The sequence below is a fragment of the Bison bison genome, unplaced genomic scaffold, assembly GCF_000754665.1.
Source record: "Bison bison bison isolate TAMUID 2011002044 unplaced genomic scaffold, Bison_UMD1.0 scf7180017864164, whole genome shotgun sequence".
NCBI lineage: Eukaryota > Metazoa > Chordata > Mammalia > Artiodactyla > Bovidae > Bison > Bison bison.
The window spans coordinates 2,939,681-2,952,020 of NW_011494736.1; the positions used below are offsets into that span (position 1 = coordinate 2,939,681).

Below are 12,340 nucleotides of genomic sequence, written 5' to 3' on the forward strand. Positions count from 1 at the left end.
TTTTTTTTTTTTTTTGGCTCCAAAATCACTGCAGATGGTGACTGCAGCCATGAAATTAAAAGACGCTTACTCCTTGGAAGGAAAGTTATGACCAAACTGAATAGCATATTGAAAAGCAAGACATTACTTTGCCAACAAAGGTCCATCTAGTCAAGGCTGTGGTTTTTCCAGTGGTCATGTATGGATGTGAGAGTTGGACTGTGAAGAAAGCTGAACGCTGAAGAATTGATGCTTTTGAACAGTAGTGTTGAAGACTCTTGAGAGTCCCTTGGACTGCAAGGAGATCCAACCAGTCCAACCTAAAGGAGATCAGTCCTGGGTGTTCATTGGAAGAACTGATGCTGAAGCTGAAACTCCAGTACTTTGGTCACCTCATGCAAAGTGTTGACTCTTTGGAAAAGACCCTGATGCTGGGAAGGACTAGGGGCAGGAGGAGAAGGGGACGACAGAGGATGAGATGGTTGGATGTCATCACCACGTTGATGCACATGAGCTTGGGTCAACTCTGGGAGTTGGTGATGGACAGGGAGGCCTGGCATGCTGTGATTCATGGGGTCACAAATAATCGGACACTACTGAGCAACTGAACTGAACCGATACTGTTATTGACCCTCTGGTGACAACCACGTATAGAGTCATCACTTGTTTTGTTGGAAGAGGGCATTTGCTATTACCAGTGCATTAGCTTGGCAAAAGTGTTAGCCTGTGCCCTGCTTCATTTTATACTCCAATGCCAAACTTGGTTGTTACTTCAGATATCTCTTGACTTCCTACTTTTGCATTCCAGTCCCCTATGTTGAAAAGCACATCTTTTTTTGCTGTTAGTTCCAGAAGGTCTCTAGGTCTTTGTAAAACCATTAACTTTAGTTCTTTCAGCATTAGTGATTGTGGCATGGACTTGAATTAGTGTGATGTTGAATGATTTGCCTTGGAATTGAACAGAGATCATTTCGTCATTTTTGAGATTGCACCCAGGTACTGCATTTCGGACTCTTTTGTTGACTATGAGGACTAATCCATTTTTCTAAGGGTTTCTTGCCCACAGTGGTTGATATAATGGTCATCTGTATTAAACTCACCCATTCCCATCCATTTCTGTTGAATGATTCCTAAAATGTTGATGTGACTCTTGCCACCTTATTCCTAAACATAAATGTTAACCTAACAATACCATTTAATGTCTCCTTTTGTTGGTTAAACTTGCTGGGTATATCAAGAGTATGTCTTTGCTTCCTCTCCCCTGTTGGCACCCCAGCCCTAGAAAGGAGTTCTGGGGACTGGAAGTTCTGCTTATCTCCAGGGAGATCCTCTGAGTCCCCTTGCCTATGGCCATCTGCCCTGAAGTTTTTTTTTTTTTCCACAGGACATTCATTGCTAAATAGGGGGACTTTCCATTATATTAGAAAGGGATGTAAATAAGTCATGCCACTTCAGTTGAACATAGCAGCCTGAAGGGCACCATGCAGCACAAAATTGCTCTATGAAGACTGTCAGCAGGCCATTATTGATCAGATGATGCCTCTGCTTTGAAAGAGAAGGGAAGGGGGAAGGATTCCCTTCAGATCACTGAATCGTGACCATGTGCCTTGGTTGAGTTTTAGGGTTTTCAAACTCTCCATTCCATCCCACATACAAACTTCCTTCCCACTAACCAACAACTCCACTTCATTCATGCTGGTTGTTTCATGCTTCTCTAAAAAGTCTATGCTTCTTTCTACACCAGGGGTTTTTGCCCATTTTATTCCCCTTGTCTGGAATATCTTTCCCCTTTTACACTCAAGATGCTTGAACCCCACAAATATACATAGGGGATAAGCCCATGGTGTCTTAAAAGTGGAGTAGACAAGATCGGGCACATTCAGGGTGGTATAGGTTCAAAAGAGAGGGGCTATATGTATACCTATGGCTGATTCATGTTGAGGTTTGACAGAAAACAACAAAAGTCTCTATTGCAATTATCCTTTAATGAAAAAAAAATTTTTTAAAGAGTAGAAAATGGTGTTTTCTAGGGGAAAAGAGATTCATGTGTGATAATTTTTATATTGTTCATTTCTTTTTTCACATTTTGTAAAAGTGGTAAGACTTGTCTCTAACAGTAAAGTAAGTCTTAAGGGGAGAAACTGTCTTACGTTCCTCTTTCCTCCTTCATAACACAGAAATGATTATACAATCAAGGATCAATAACTAGTAGTGGGATGGTTCATGCTTCATCTACTGTTTGTCATACTATGTCACACCATGCCGTAATAACCCAGTCTCTCTCAATTTCTTTCTCACACTAACCTATAAAACAGTTGTTAGTATTATCTCACAGCATTCTCTTTCAGAGTGTGGTGATACTGCATTTTAAGTCTGATTGAAGACATAAAGCCAATCTCACAATGATAGTTTAACTAATGATTTAGGGATGAAGTATAAACAATGGTTACTTTAATTTAAAATTATATAAATGGAACAAACCACACATTTACTGAGTGTCTCAGCTTGTAACTAAAAAGAAATTACATTATGAAACCATGGTATTCTATGGTAATTATTTTAGTGAACCTTTTTATGTCTAATTGCATTATTCATGTACTAAGTAGTAAATTCATTTAAAATATTCATTGTCAATACAGTTATCATACTGGTCTATGAGATACAATATGTGAGTAGGGTTAGGGGGAGAGTGACCCTAGTCTATATATTTGAAAGTGAAAGTGAAGTCGCTCAGTCGTGTCCGACTCTTTGCGACCCTGTGGACTGTAGCCTACCAGGCTTCTACGTCCATGGGATTCTCCAGGCAAGAATACTGGAGTGGGTTACCATTTCCTTCTCCAAGTCTATATATTTAGAGTTTAGTAAGTAAATATCTTTTTCTGTCTCTCTAGACTGATGAGTAATGGAAAGATTTGTGACAAAGTCAGAAACTATAAACATACCTTCCAATAAAGCAACTGTTTGTTATTTACAAAGTTTAAGAAAAAAGAAGGTGTGTGTATACATATATTTTCCTTTATTAAGTTTTAAAAACACTGTTTTGGACCTTAAAATACAACCGAAAATATTTCAAGCTGAAGGAGAAATTTTTATCAGGATAACTGTTATTTTCCATTATTACCTTTATAATCTAAGAGATGGAGAAGGAAATGGCAACCCACTCCAGTATTCTTCCTGGAGAATCCCATGGACAGAGGAGCCTGGTGGGTTACAGTCTATGGGGTCTCAAAGAGTCAGACATGACTGAGCAATTAACACAACAACACAATCTAAGAGAAGGCTCTATGAGTAATTATTTTCTTTAAACCACCTGGTCTTGCCTAACATCAATGAAACCACTAACTACAGAAATGTCAATAGTATTTCATAAGACAGGAAAACTTTTGCAACATGGTGTTCATTAACTCATTTCTTAGTACAATCTTTTTATTTGTTTGAACACTTTTACTTCCATAATTTTCTTTTCAGTCTAATGTATTCTTCTTTTAATCTCTGGTCAGATGTAGGACGATCTGGAGTGAAGAAAGAAGGACACAGGGATCTTGAGGCAGATGGTGTGCCTGTGAACTTATTTATAATGCACTGTCAGGGAGTTCAGGGGAATGCTGTCAAGAAGATGGCAGGGTAGGAGATACCAACCTCCATCTTCCCACAAAGACAACAATTAGACAATTTAATGCAAGAATGAAAATAGCTCTGGGAAACCTCAGGAGTCTTTAAGAAGCTTTAGCATATAGCAGAGCAAAATAACCTGAGAATAACCACACTCAAGTAACATATTTTGCCTGTAAAGTATCATTCCGTCCACCAGACCAGCACTGTTCAGAGCCAACAGATAACTTCCTGGCTGGAGAGAGTTTTTTTGTAGGAAAATAGAGAACAGAGTGAGTGACCAGCTTCCGTAGCCTTTCACAGCACTGCCCAAAGGACCTGACCCCAACTGCTGTCACTGGCCTGCCCCTTCACTCATTTAAGCAGCTAGCCCGTGAACTCACACACCACTGGCTCGAACTCCCAGTATCTTTCTCCAGTGTCATGTACCCACCCATGGCTGGCCCTGCAGCCATAGGAGTACATGCTGACAACCAAGGGCCCCACTGCTGCTCCTGTATTGGAAGCCAGTCCTGACTCCTAACCCAGATCTGTATCACTATCTATGCTTTTAAGGAGCCCCTATCATTTAAACATGCATACTATGACTTAGATTTTCTGTCACTGACCCCCACTATGGTGCACAAGACTGCAACTAGTCTTTATAACCACATGAGTCCTGTAGCTGCTTATCACACAGAGTTGCCCCTGGCCACTGCTCAGGGCCCTTGCCAGTGTGGGTGTACCTGTAGATAGTCCCTGCCATCATGCAGACACCTGCAGCCAGCTCTGCATTTGAGCATATATACACCACGGATTTTAGCTCTCGCGACCACCCTGGTCTTTTCTTGCTGAGATACCAATAGTCCTTGCAGCAACTAAGGAACCCCCCCACCCATCCCCAAACACACACACACATGCACACACAGCTCTTGCTGTCAAGGATCACACAGTTGCCCATGTCACAGACCTTAGTTGCCTGAGCCAATGAGATGCTTCACCATCCCAAATCTTGACATATTTGTGAACTTTTCAGTTTTCTCCATGTCACTGAATTCTAGTTTCATATCTTTGTGGCTGAAAAAGTTGCTAAATAGGATTTCAGTCTTCTCTAATTCATTAAGATTTGTTTTGTGGCCTAACATATGATCTGTCCTAGAAAATGTGCACTTGAAAAGAAAGTATATTCTACTGCTGTTGGATAGAATGTTCTATAAATGTGTATTAGGTACATCTTGTCCAATGCATAGTTTCAGTCCAATGTTTCCTTATGGAGTTTTGATCTGAACAATATATTCATTGTTAAAAGTAGGATAGAGACCCCCCCCCCGCCTACACCTTGTCTTTAAATCTGACAATTTAATTTTAACGTGTTTCCATGTAGGTCTGTTTGGATTCATCTCATTTGGAACTGCCTAGGATTTGTAGATCTGGATGTCTGTTTCCTTCCCGGGAGAGGGAACTTTTCTCTTTCTTTTTTCTTTTTTGTTTTTTTTTTTTTTACTTTTCTTTTTTTGAAAGTGATCTAGTTCTATTTCTATTCTTTTTTTGTTTGTTTGTTTAGTTGAAGTATAGTTGATTTATAATATTGTGTTACTTTCAGGTATAGCCATTATTTCTTTGAATCAGCCTTTCTCACTTTATTCTTCTCTAGGACCTATATAATGCAAATATTGATGTGTTTGGTGGTATCCCATATGTCCTTAAACTATTTTAACTCTTTTTCATTTTTTTTTTCCTTTTTGGTCCTCTAATTGGATGAATTCCACTGTTATGTCTCCATGTTCATTGATTCTTTGTTCCTCTTGATCTAGTGTTCTGCTGAACCCTCTACCAAGTTTTTCTGTTCAGCTATTGTATTCAGTTCTGTGATTACTATTTGGATTTCCTTATATCTTCTCTCTCTCTTTATTGAAATTCTCACTTTGTTAATGTACTGTTCTGACCTTGGTGAGGAAATTTATGATATTACTTTGAATGCTTCTCAAGTAAATCACTTATCTTCATTTCCTTAACGTCTGTAAATAAAGTTTTATCTTGTTCTATTTTGGAACTTCTTTTTTTTGTTGTTTTGTTTCTTCATTTTCTTTGACTCTATTGGTTTCTGTGCATTAGATAAAACAGCCACTCTTATTCTTAAGGAATGGTCTCATGTTGGACATAAAACTTATCATCTAGCCTAGCTTTACCTCTTGGTTGTATCACAAACCTTTGTGATTGTCCAAGCCTCTTTCTTTCCTTTTTTTTTTTTTTTTAAGTGACTTTCAGTAGTTGAGGATATGCTAATACTTGTTAGTGTCCCAGAGGGGAATATCTCAGTCAGTACCTAGATGCAGGCTAATTAGAAGTCAGACTCTCAGAAGATTTTGCATTATGCAAATAAACCTCTTCCAGGGAAAAACTAAGTGATGGACATTTCAGTCTTCTTCTGTGCTGAGCACTGTTAAAAAGTGTTTCTCTGTTTGTTTCAGTCCTGTGAGATCTATAAATGTAAGTCCAGCTGGTAACAGCCAAATGACTGAGGGATGTGTCCCCTGAGTGGCAGTTGCAAAAGCCATGGTACCAGATGTGTGTCTGTAAGCTGCTTCTAGAGAGGTCTCAGCAGTTTGTGAGGGCTACAAGGAGAATGCTGAGATGGAATCTATTGTTGTTGTTGTTCAGTTACTCGGTCATGTCAAATTCTGTGTGACTCCATGGATTGCAGGTTTCCAGGCTTCCCTGTCCTTCACCATCTCCAGTCTTTGCTCAAACTCATGTCCATTGAGTCAGTGATGCCATCCAATTATCTCATCCTCTGTGGTCCCCTTCTCCTCCTATCCTCAATCTTTCCCAGTATCAGTGTCTTTTCCAATGAGTCAGTTATTTGCATAAGGTGGCCAAGGTATTGGAGCTTCAGCTTTAGCATTAGTCCTTCCAGTGAATATTCAGGATTAATTTCCTTTGGGATTGACAGGTTTGATATCTTTGCATTCCAAGGGACTCTCAAGTCTTCTCCAACACCACAGTCAAAGGCAACAATTCTTCAGTGCTCAGCCTTTTATATTGTCCAGCACTCACATCCATACATGACTAATGGAAAAGCCATAGCTTTGACTATACAGACCTTTGTTGGCAAAGTAATGACTCTGTTTTTTAATATGCTATCTACGTTTGTCATTGCTTTTCTTCCAAGGAGCAAGTATCTTTTAATTTCATGACTGTAGTCGCAGCCCACAGTGATTTTGGATCCCAAGAAAATAAAGCCTGTTACTGATTCCATTGTTTCCCCAACTAGTTGCCATGAAGTGATGGGATCAGATGCCATGACCTTGGTTTTCTGAATGTTGAATTTTAAGCCAACTTTTTCACACTCCTCTTTTACCTTCTTCAAGAGACTCTTTAATTTCCTTTTCACTTTCTACCATAAAGGTGGCATCATCTGCATATCTGTGGTTATTGATATTTGTCCAGCAATCTTGATTCCAGTTTGAGCATCATCCAGTCCAACATTTTGCATGATGTACTCTGCATATAAGTTAAATAGTCAGGGTCACAATATAGAGCCCTTAAAATAATCCTTTCTCAATTTTGAATCTGCCCATTTTTCATGTCTGGTTCTAACTGTTGCTTCTTTACCTGCGTATGGATTTCTCAGGAGGCAGGTATGGTGATGGTATTCCCATCTCTAAGAATTTTCCACAGTTTGCTGTGATCTATACAGTCAAAGGCTTGAGCATAGTCAATGAAGCAGAAGTAAATGTTTTTTCTGGAATTCTCTTGCTTTTTGTATGATCCAATGAATGTAGGCAATTTGATCTCTGGTTCCTCTGCCTTTTCTAAATCCAGCTTGCATATCTGGAAGTTCTAGGTTCATGTACTGTTGAAGCCTAGCTAGAAGGATGTTGAGCATTACCTTGCTAGAGTGTGAAATGATTGCAATGGTGTAGTAGTTTGAACCTTCTCTGGCAATACCCTTCTTTGGGATTGTAATGGAAACTTACTTTTTCTAGTCCTGTAGCCACTGCTGAGTTTTCCAAATTTGCTGGCATATTGAGTGTAGCACTTTCACAGCATCATCTTTTAGGATTTGAAATAGCTCAGTTGGTATTTTGTTACTTCCCCTAGCTTTGTTCATAGTGATGCTTCCCAAGGCACACTTGACTTCACACTCTAGGATGTCTGATTCTAGGTGAGTAAGCACATCATTGTGGTTATCCAGGTTATTAAGATCTTTTTGTATAGTTCTTCTGTGTATTCTTGCCAACTTTTCTTAATATCTTCCTCTTCTGTTAGGTCCAAACTCTTTCTGTCCTATATTGTGTCTATCATTGCAGGAAATGTTCCCTTGATATCTCTAATTTTCTTGAAGAGATCTCTAGTCTTTCCCAATCTATTGTTTTTTTATTTACCTCCACTTTTCACTTAAAAAGGTTTTCTTATCTCTCCTTGCTATTCTCTGGAATCCTGCATTCAGATGGGTATATCTTTCAATTGGCTTCCCTGTTCTCCACTGATGATTGAGTTGTGTCCCTAGGGCTAAATAAGAGATGTGACCTGCAGGCAGCAACATTTAAAGTATTCAATAAGACCTCTTCAGGTAAAGGCTGGATGGTGGGCATTTTTCCTCTGTACTGAGCCTGAGGTGGGGAACTGCAGTGAGTCCTCTTGAGTCCATTAGGGACTGTTTCTTTGTTGGCTGTAGTGTTGTATACCATGTGGACAGAGGCTTTTTGTCCTTCAGGGCTTGATATTTTATCCCTTGGTTGGAAGTCTTAAAAGTTGAGCCTTTAGATGTTGGGTCTTAACATTTCCTCTTCAAGGAGAAATTGAGACTTCTGAGTTCATTTCCTATTGTATATCACTGTGATGGGGTGGAGTTTATAGCAAGAGCATGTCTCAGGCCTTATTCATTTCCATGTGTTTTTTTTATTATTGTTCCACCAGCGTGCCAGGGTCATTTCATCTGATTTCTGGATTTTATTTTTCAATGGGGAATGGTTTCATGTATAGCTGTAGACTCAATGTATCTGTGGGAGGAGGGGAGTTCAGGAACCTCCTATGTTACTATCTTAACTGCAACTTAGTAAGGCTTATACTCACTGTTTTCAGTATAGGATTAATTCCTCCACTATCTGAGAAGGCCTGACGAATAGCTAAGGAAAGAAGAGAAGTGAAAGGTGAAGGAGAAAAGGAAATATATATCTATCTGAATGCAGAATTCCAAAGAATAGCTAGGAGCAATAAGAAAGACTTCCTAAGTGACCAGTTGCAAAGAAATAGAGGAAAACAATAGAATGGGAAAGACTAGAGATTTCTTTAAGAAAATTAGAGATACCAAGGGAACTTTTCACACAAAGATGGGCATAATAAAGGATAGGAATAGTATGGACCTAACAGAAACAGAAGACATAAAGAAGAGGTGGCAAGAATACACAGAAGAACTATGAAAAAAAGATCTTAAACACCCAGATAACCATGATGGTGTGATCATTCACCTAGAGCCAGACATCTTGTGTGGAATCAAGTTGACCTTAGGAAGCATTACTATGAACAAAGCTAGTGGAAGTGATGGAATTCCAGTTGAGCTATTTCAAATCCTAAAAGATGATGCTGTGAAAGTGCTGCACTCAATATGCCAGCAAATTTGGAAACCTCAGCAGTGGCTACAGGACTAGAAAAGGTCAGTTTTCATTCCAGTTCCAAAGAAGAGTAATGTCAAAGAAGGTTCAAACTATGGCACAATTGGACTCATATCACATGATACCAAAGTAATGCTCAAAATTCCCCAAGCTAAGTCTCAACCATATGTGTACCAAGAACTTCCAGATATGCAAGCTGGACTTAGAAAAGGCAGAGGAACCAGACATCAAATTGCCAACATTCACTGGATCATACAAAAAGCAAGAGAATTCCAGAAAAAAATCTACTTCTGCTTCATTGACTATGCTAAAGCCTTTGACTGTGTAGATCACAACAAACTGTGGAAAATTCTTAAAGAGATAAAAATACCAGACCACCTGACCTGCCTCTTGAGAAATCTGTATGCAGGTCGGGAAGCAATGGTTAGAATTGGACATGGAACCATGGACTGGTGCAAAATTGGTAAAGGAGGATGTCAAGGCTGTATGTTGTCACCTTGTTTATTTAATTTATATCCAAAGTACTTCATGTGAAATGCCAGATTGGATGAAGCACAAGATGGAATCAAGATTGCCAGGAGAAATATCAACAACCTCAGATATGATGATAACATGACACTTATGGCAGAAAATGAAGAGGAACTTAAGAGCCTTTTGATGAAAGTGAAAGAAAAGAGTGAAAAAAAAACTGACTTAAAACTCAACATTCAAAAAACCAAGATCATGGCATCCGGTCCCATCACTTCATGGCAAATAGATGGGGAAAAATTGGAACTGGTGACAGACTTTATTTTCTTGGTCTCCAAAATTACTGCAGATGATGACTGCAGCCATGAAATTAAGACACTTGATCCTTGGAAAAAACAGCTAAGACAAACCTAGACAGCATATTAAAAAGCAGAAACATTACTTTGCCAACAAAAGTCCACATACTCAAAGCTATGGTTTTTCCAGTAGTCATGTATGGATTAGAGAGTTGCAGCATAAAGAAAGCTCAGCCTCAAAGTATTGGTGCTTTTGAGCTGTGGTGTTGGAGAACTCTTGAGAGTCCCTTGGACAGCAAGGAGATCAAACCAGTCAATCCTAAAGGACATCAGTTCTGAATATTCATTGGAAGGCCTGATGCTGAAGCTGAAGCTCCAATACTTTTGGCCACCTGATGTGAAGAACTGACTCATTGGAAAAGACCCTGATGCTGGGAAAGATTGAAGGCATAAGGAGAAGGGGATGACAGAGGATGAGATGGTTAGATGGTATCACCAACTCGATGGACATGAGTTTGAGCAAGCTCCATGTGTTGGTGATGGACTGGGAAGCCTGGCATGCTTCAGTCCATACCGTTGCGAAGAGTGGATACATTGACCAACTGAACTGAACTGAACTGATCTGCCTCTAGGCCTGGCAAGATACTTAAATGAGATAACAAAATGTGTATAAAGAACTTTGAAAAGAAAGGAGCCTTATTTAAATGCAAAGGAAAGTTACTTTGTCATGCCTCAATAAAAATGAATTCCAGAATCCACAAAAAGGGTATGCAGTATGGTTTGTCTCTTCTCACTGCATGGCACAGCATATACAAATCTCCCTCATGTGATTGAAGATGCAAATAAAGCCTATTTACTTGAAGCATTCCATTGTGGGCCAGGTGCCTTGAAAGTCCCAGAATTTGTTACCAGCTTCTTTTTGAAACATAGCAAAGTGGCTGGTTTATATTCTAGTTGTTCTAGCTGCCAAATGACTCAAAAGACCCAAAACAAAACAGCTTCTCCAGCAGCACAAGAAGAAGCTGCCTTTCTCCTGCCTTCCAATTCTTTTATTTTAATCTTTTGTAATGCGTGGTTTCCAGATTCCAAAAATGTAAACAAAACATGTCTGTTCTGTAGTTTCTATTTCCAATGCAAATTGGAAAAAAGAAACCATAATGCCTCTTAATCTTCTTTAAACATTCCTTTTACAAATAATTTATTTCCAAATACTGGTTTTCCATACATGGTTTAGAAGGGGTGGAGTGGGCTAGAAACAGGATTCATATCAACATGTTGCATATAATGCTTTTTCTCCTGAATAGCTAACAGCATAGTCAAAGTAGGCAGTTGCCTAGGATTTTTGTGATCATATGCTGAGGATAAAATGCTGCAAAATACTTGAGGCATTTGGGGAGCAGTGGTTGTTACACTGGGAGAAAAATATCTCAAAGAAATAAAGGGATCTCAAAGGTGTTTTCTTTTCCTGTTCCTAAGAAATACATTTCCTCAAGCTGTACTTTCATTATGATATAAATTGTGCAAACAACTGGGAAATATAACTTTTAAATATTAAATGAAATTTGACCCTTGTTAAATGTGTGGATTTGAATATTTAACATCACATTCTCCTTGTAAGTTGCTTCTTTTATATGTTCTTTATGGTCTCAAATTAGTGTGTTCATTTCCCCTGTGTAGTTTCACAAGACAACATTTTCATTCATTAACAAAATCTCATAGTACATTAATAATATCAACACAAATTTCCCTATGTGCCAGCTCAGGGTTAAAAGAGATGTAGGGACATTTGTTAAGCCAAGGTAAATATTAAATATCACTTGGGGGGCTGGGGAGTAACAATGGCATTTGCCCCCAGCCCTAAGTTCCTTAGAAATGTATAAAAATGCATATGACTTGTTCAGTCTATTAAGCAGATGCTAGTTCAGCTGTAGTGCATATGTTGGTTTTCAGACCCAGTTTTGGAGTGCAGTGGTAGAAACATATTCATGTGTGAAAATTCCAGGTGTGAGTTTAGAGAATGCCATTTAAATTTTTGTATTTTTATAATTTAATTTAAACATTGATCTCAGAGACGTATAAATGGTATTAGTTTTGATAAAGTTTGGAAAACTGATTACGAATATAGCAAAGCATGAAGTATGTGGAAACAGTGTCAGACTTTATTTTTGGGGGCTCCAAAATCACTGCAGATGGTGACTACAGCCCTGAAACTAAAAGACGCTTACTCCTTGGAAGGAAAGTTATGACCAACCTAGATAGCATATTCAAAAGCAGAGACATTACTTTGCCAACAAAAGTCTGTCTAGTCAAGGCTATGGTTTTTCCAGTGGTCATGTATGGATGTGAGAGTTGGACTAAGAAAGCCGAGCGCCGAAGAATTGATGCTTT

General features: G+C 38.9%; 1 protein-coding gene across 4 annotated transcripts in view; it reads left to right on the forward strand.

The window, feature by feature from the left end:
• NAALADL2 (N-acetylated alpha-linked acidic dipeptidase-like 2) overlaps positions 1-12,340 on the forward strand; it is a 1,240,647-nt gene that overhangs the window by 1,126,897 nt on the left and 101,410 nt on the right. The window lies entirely within an intron of this gene.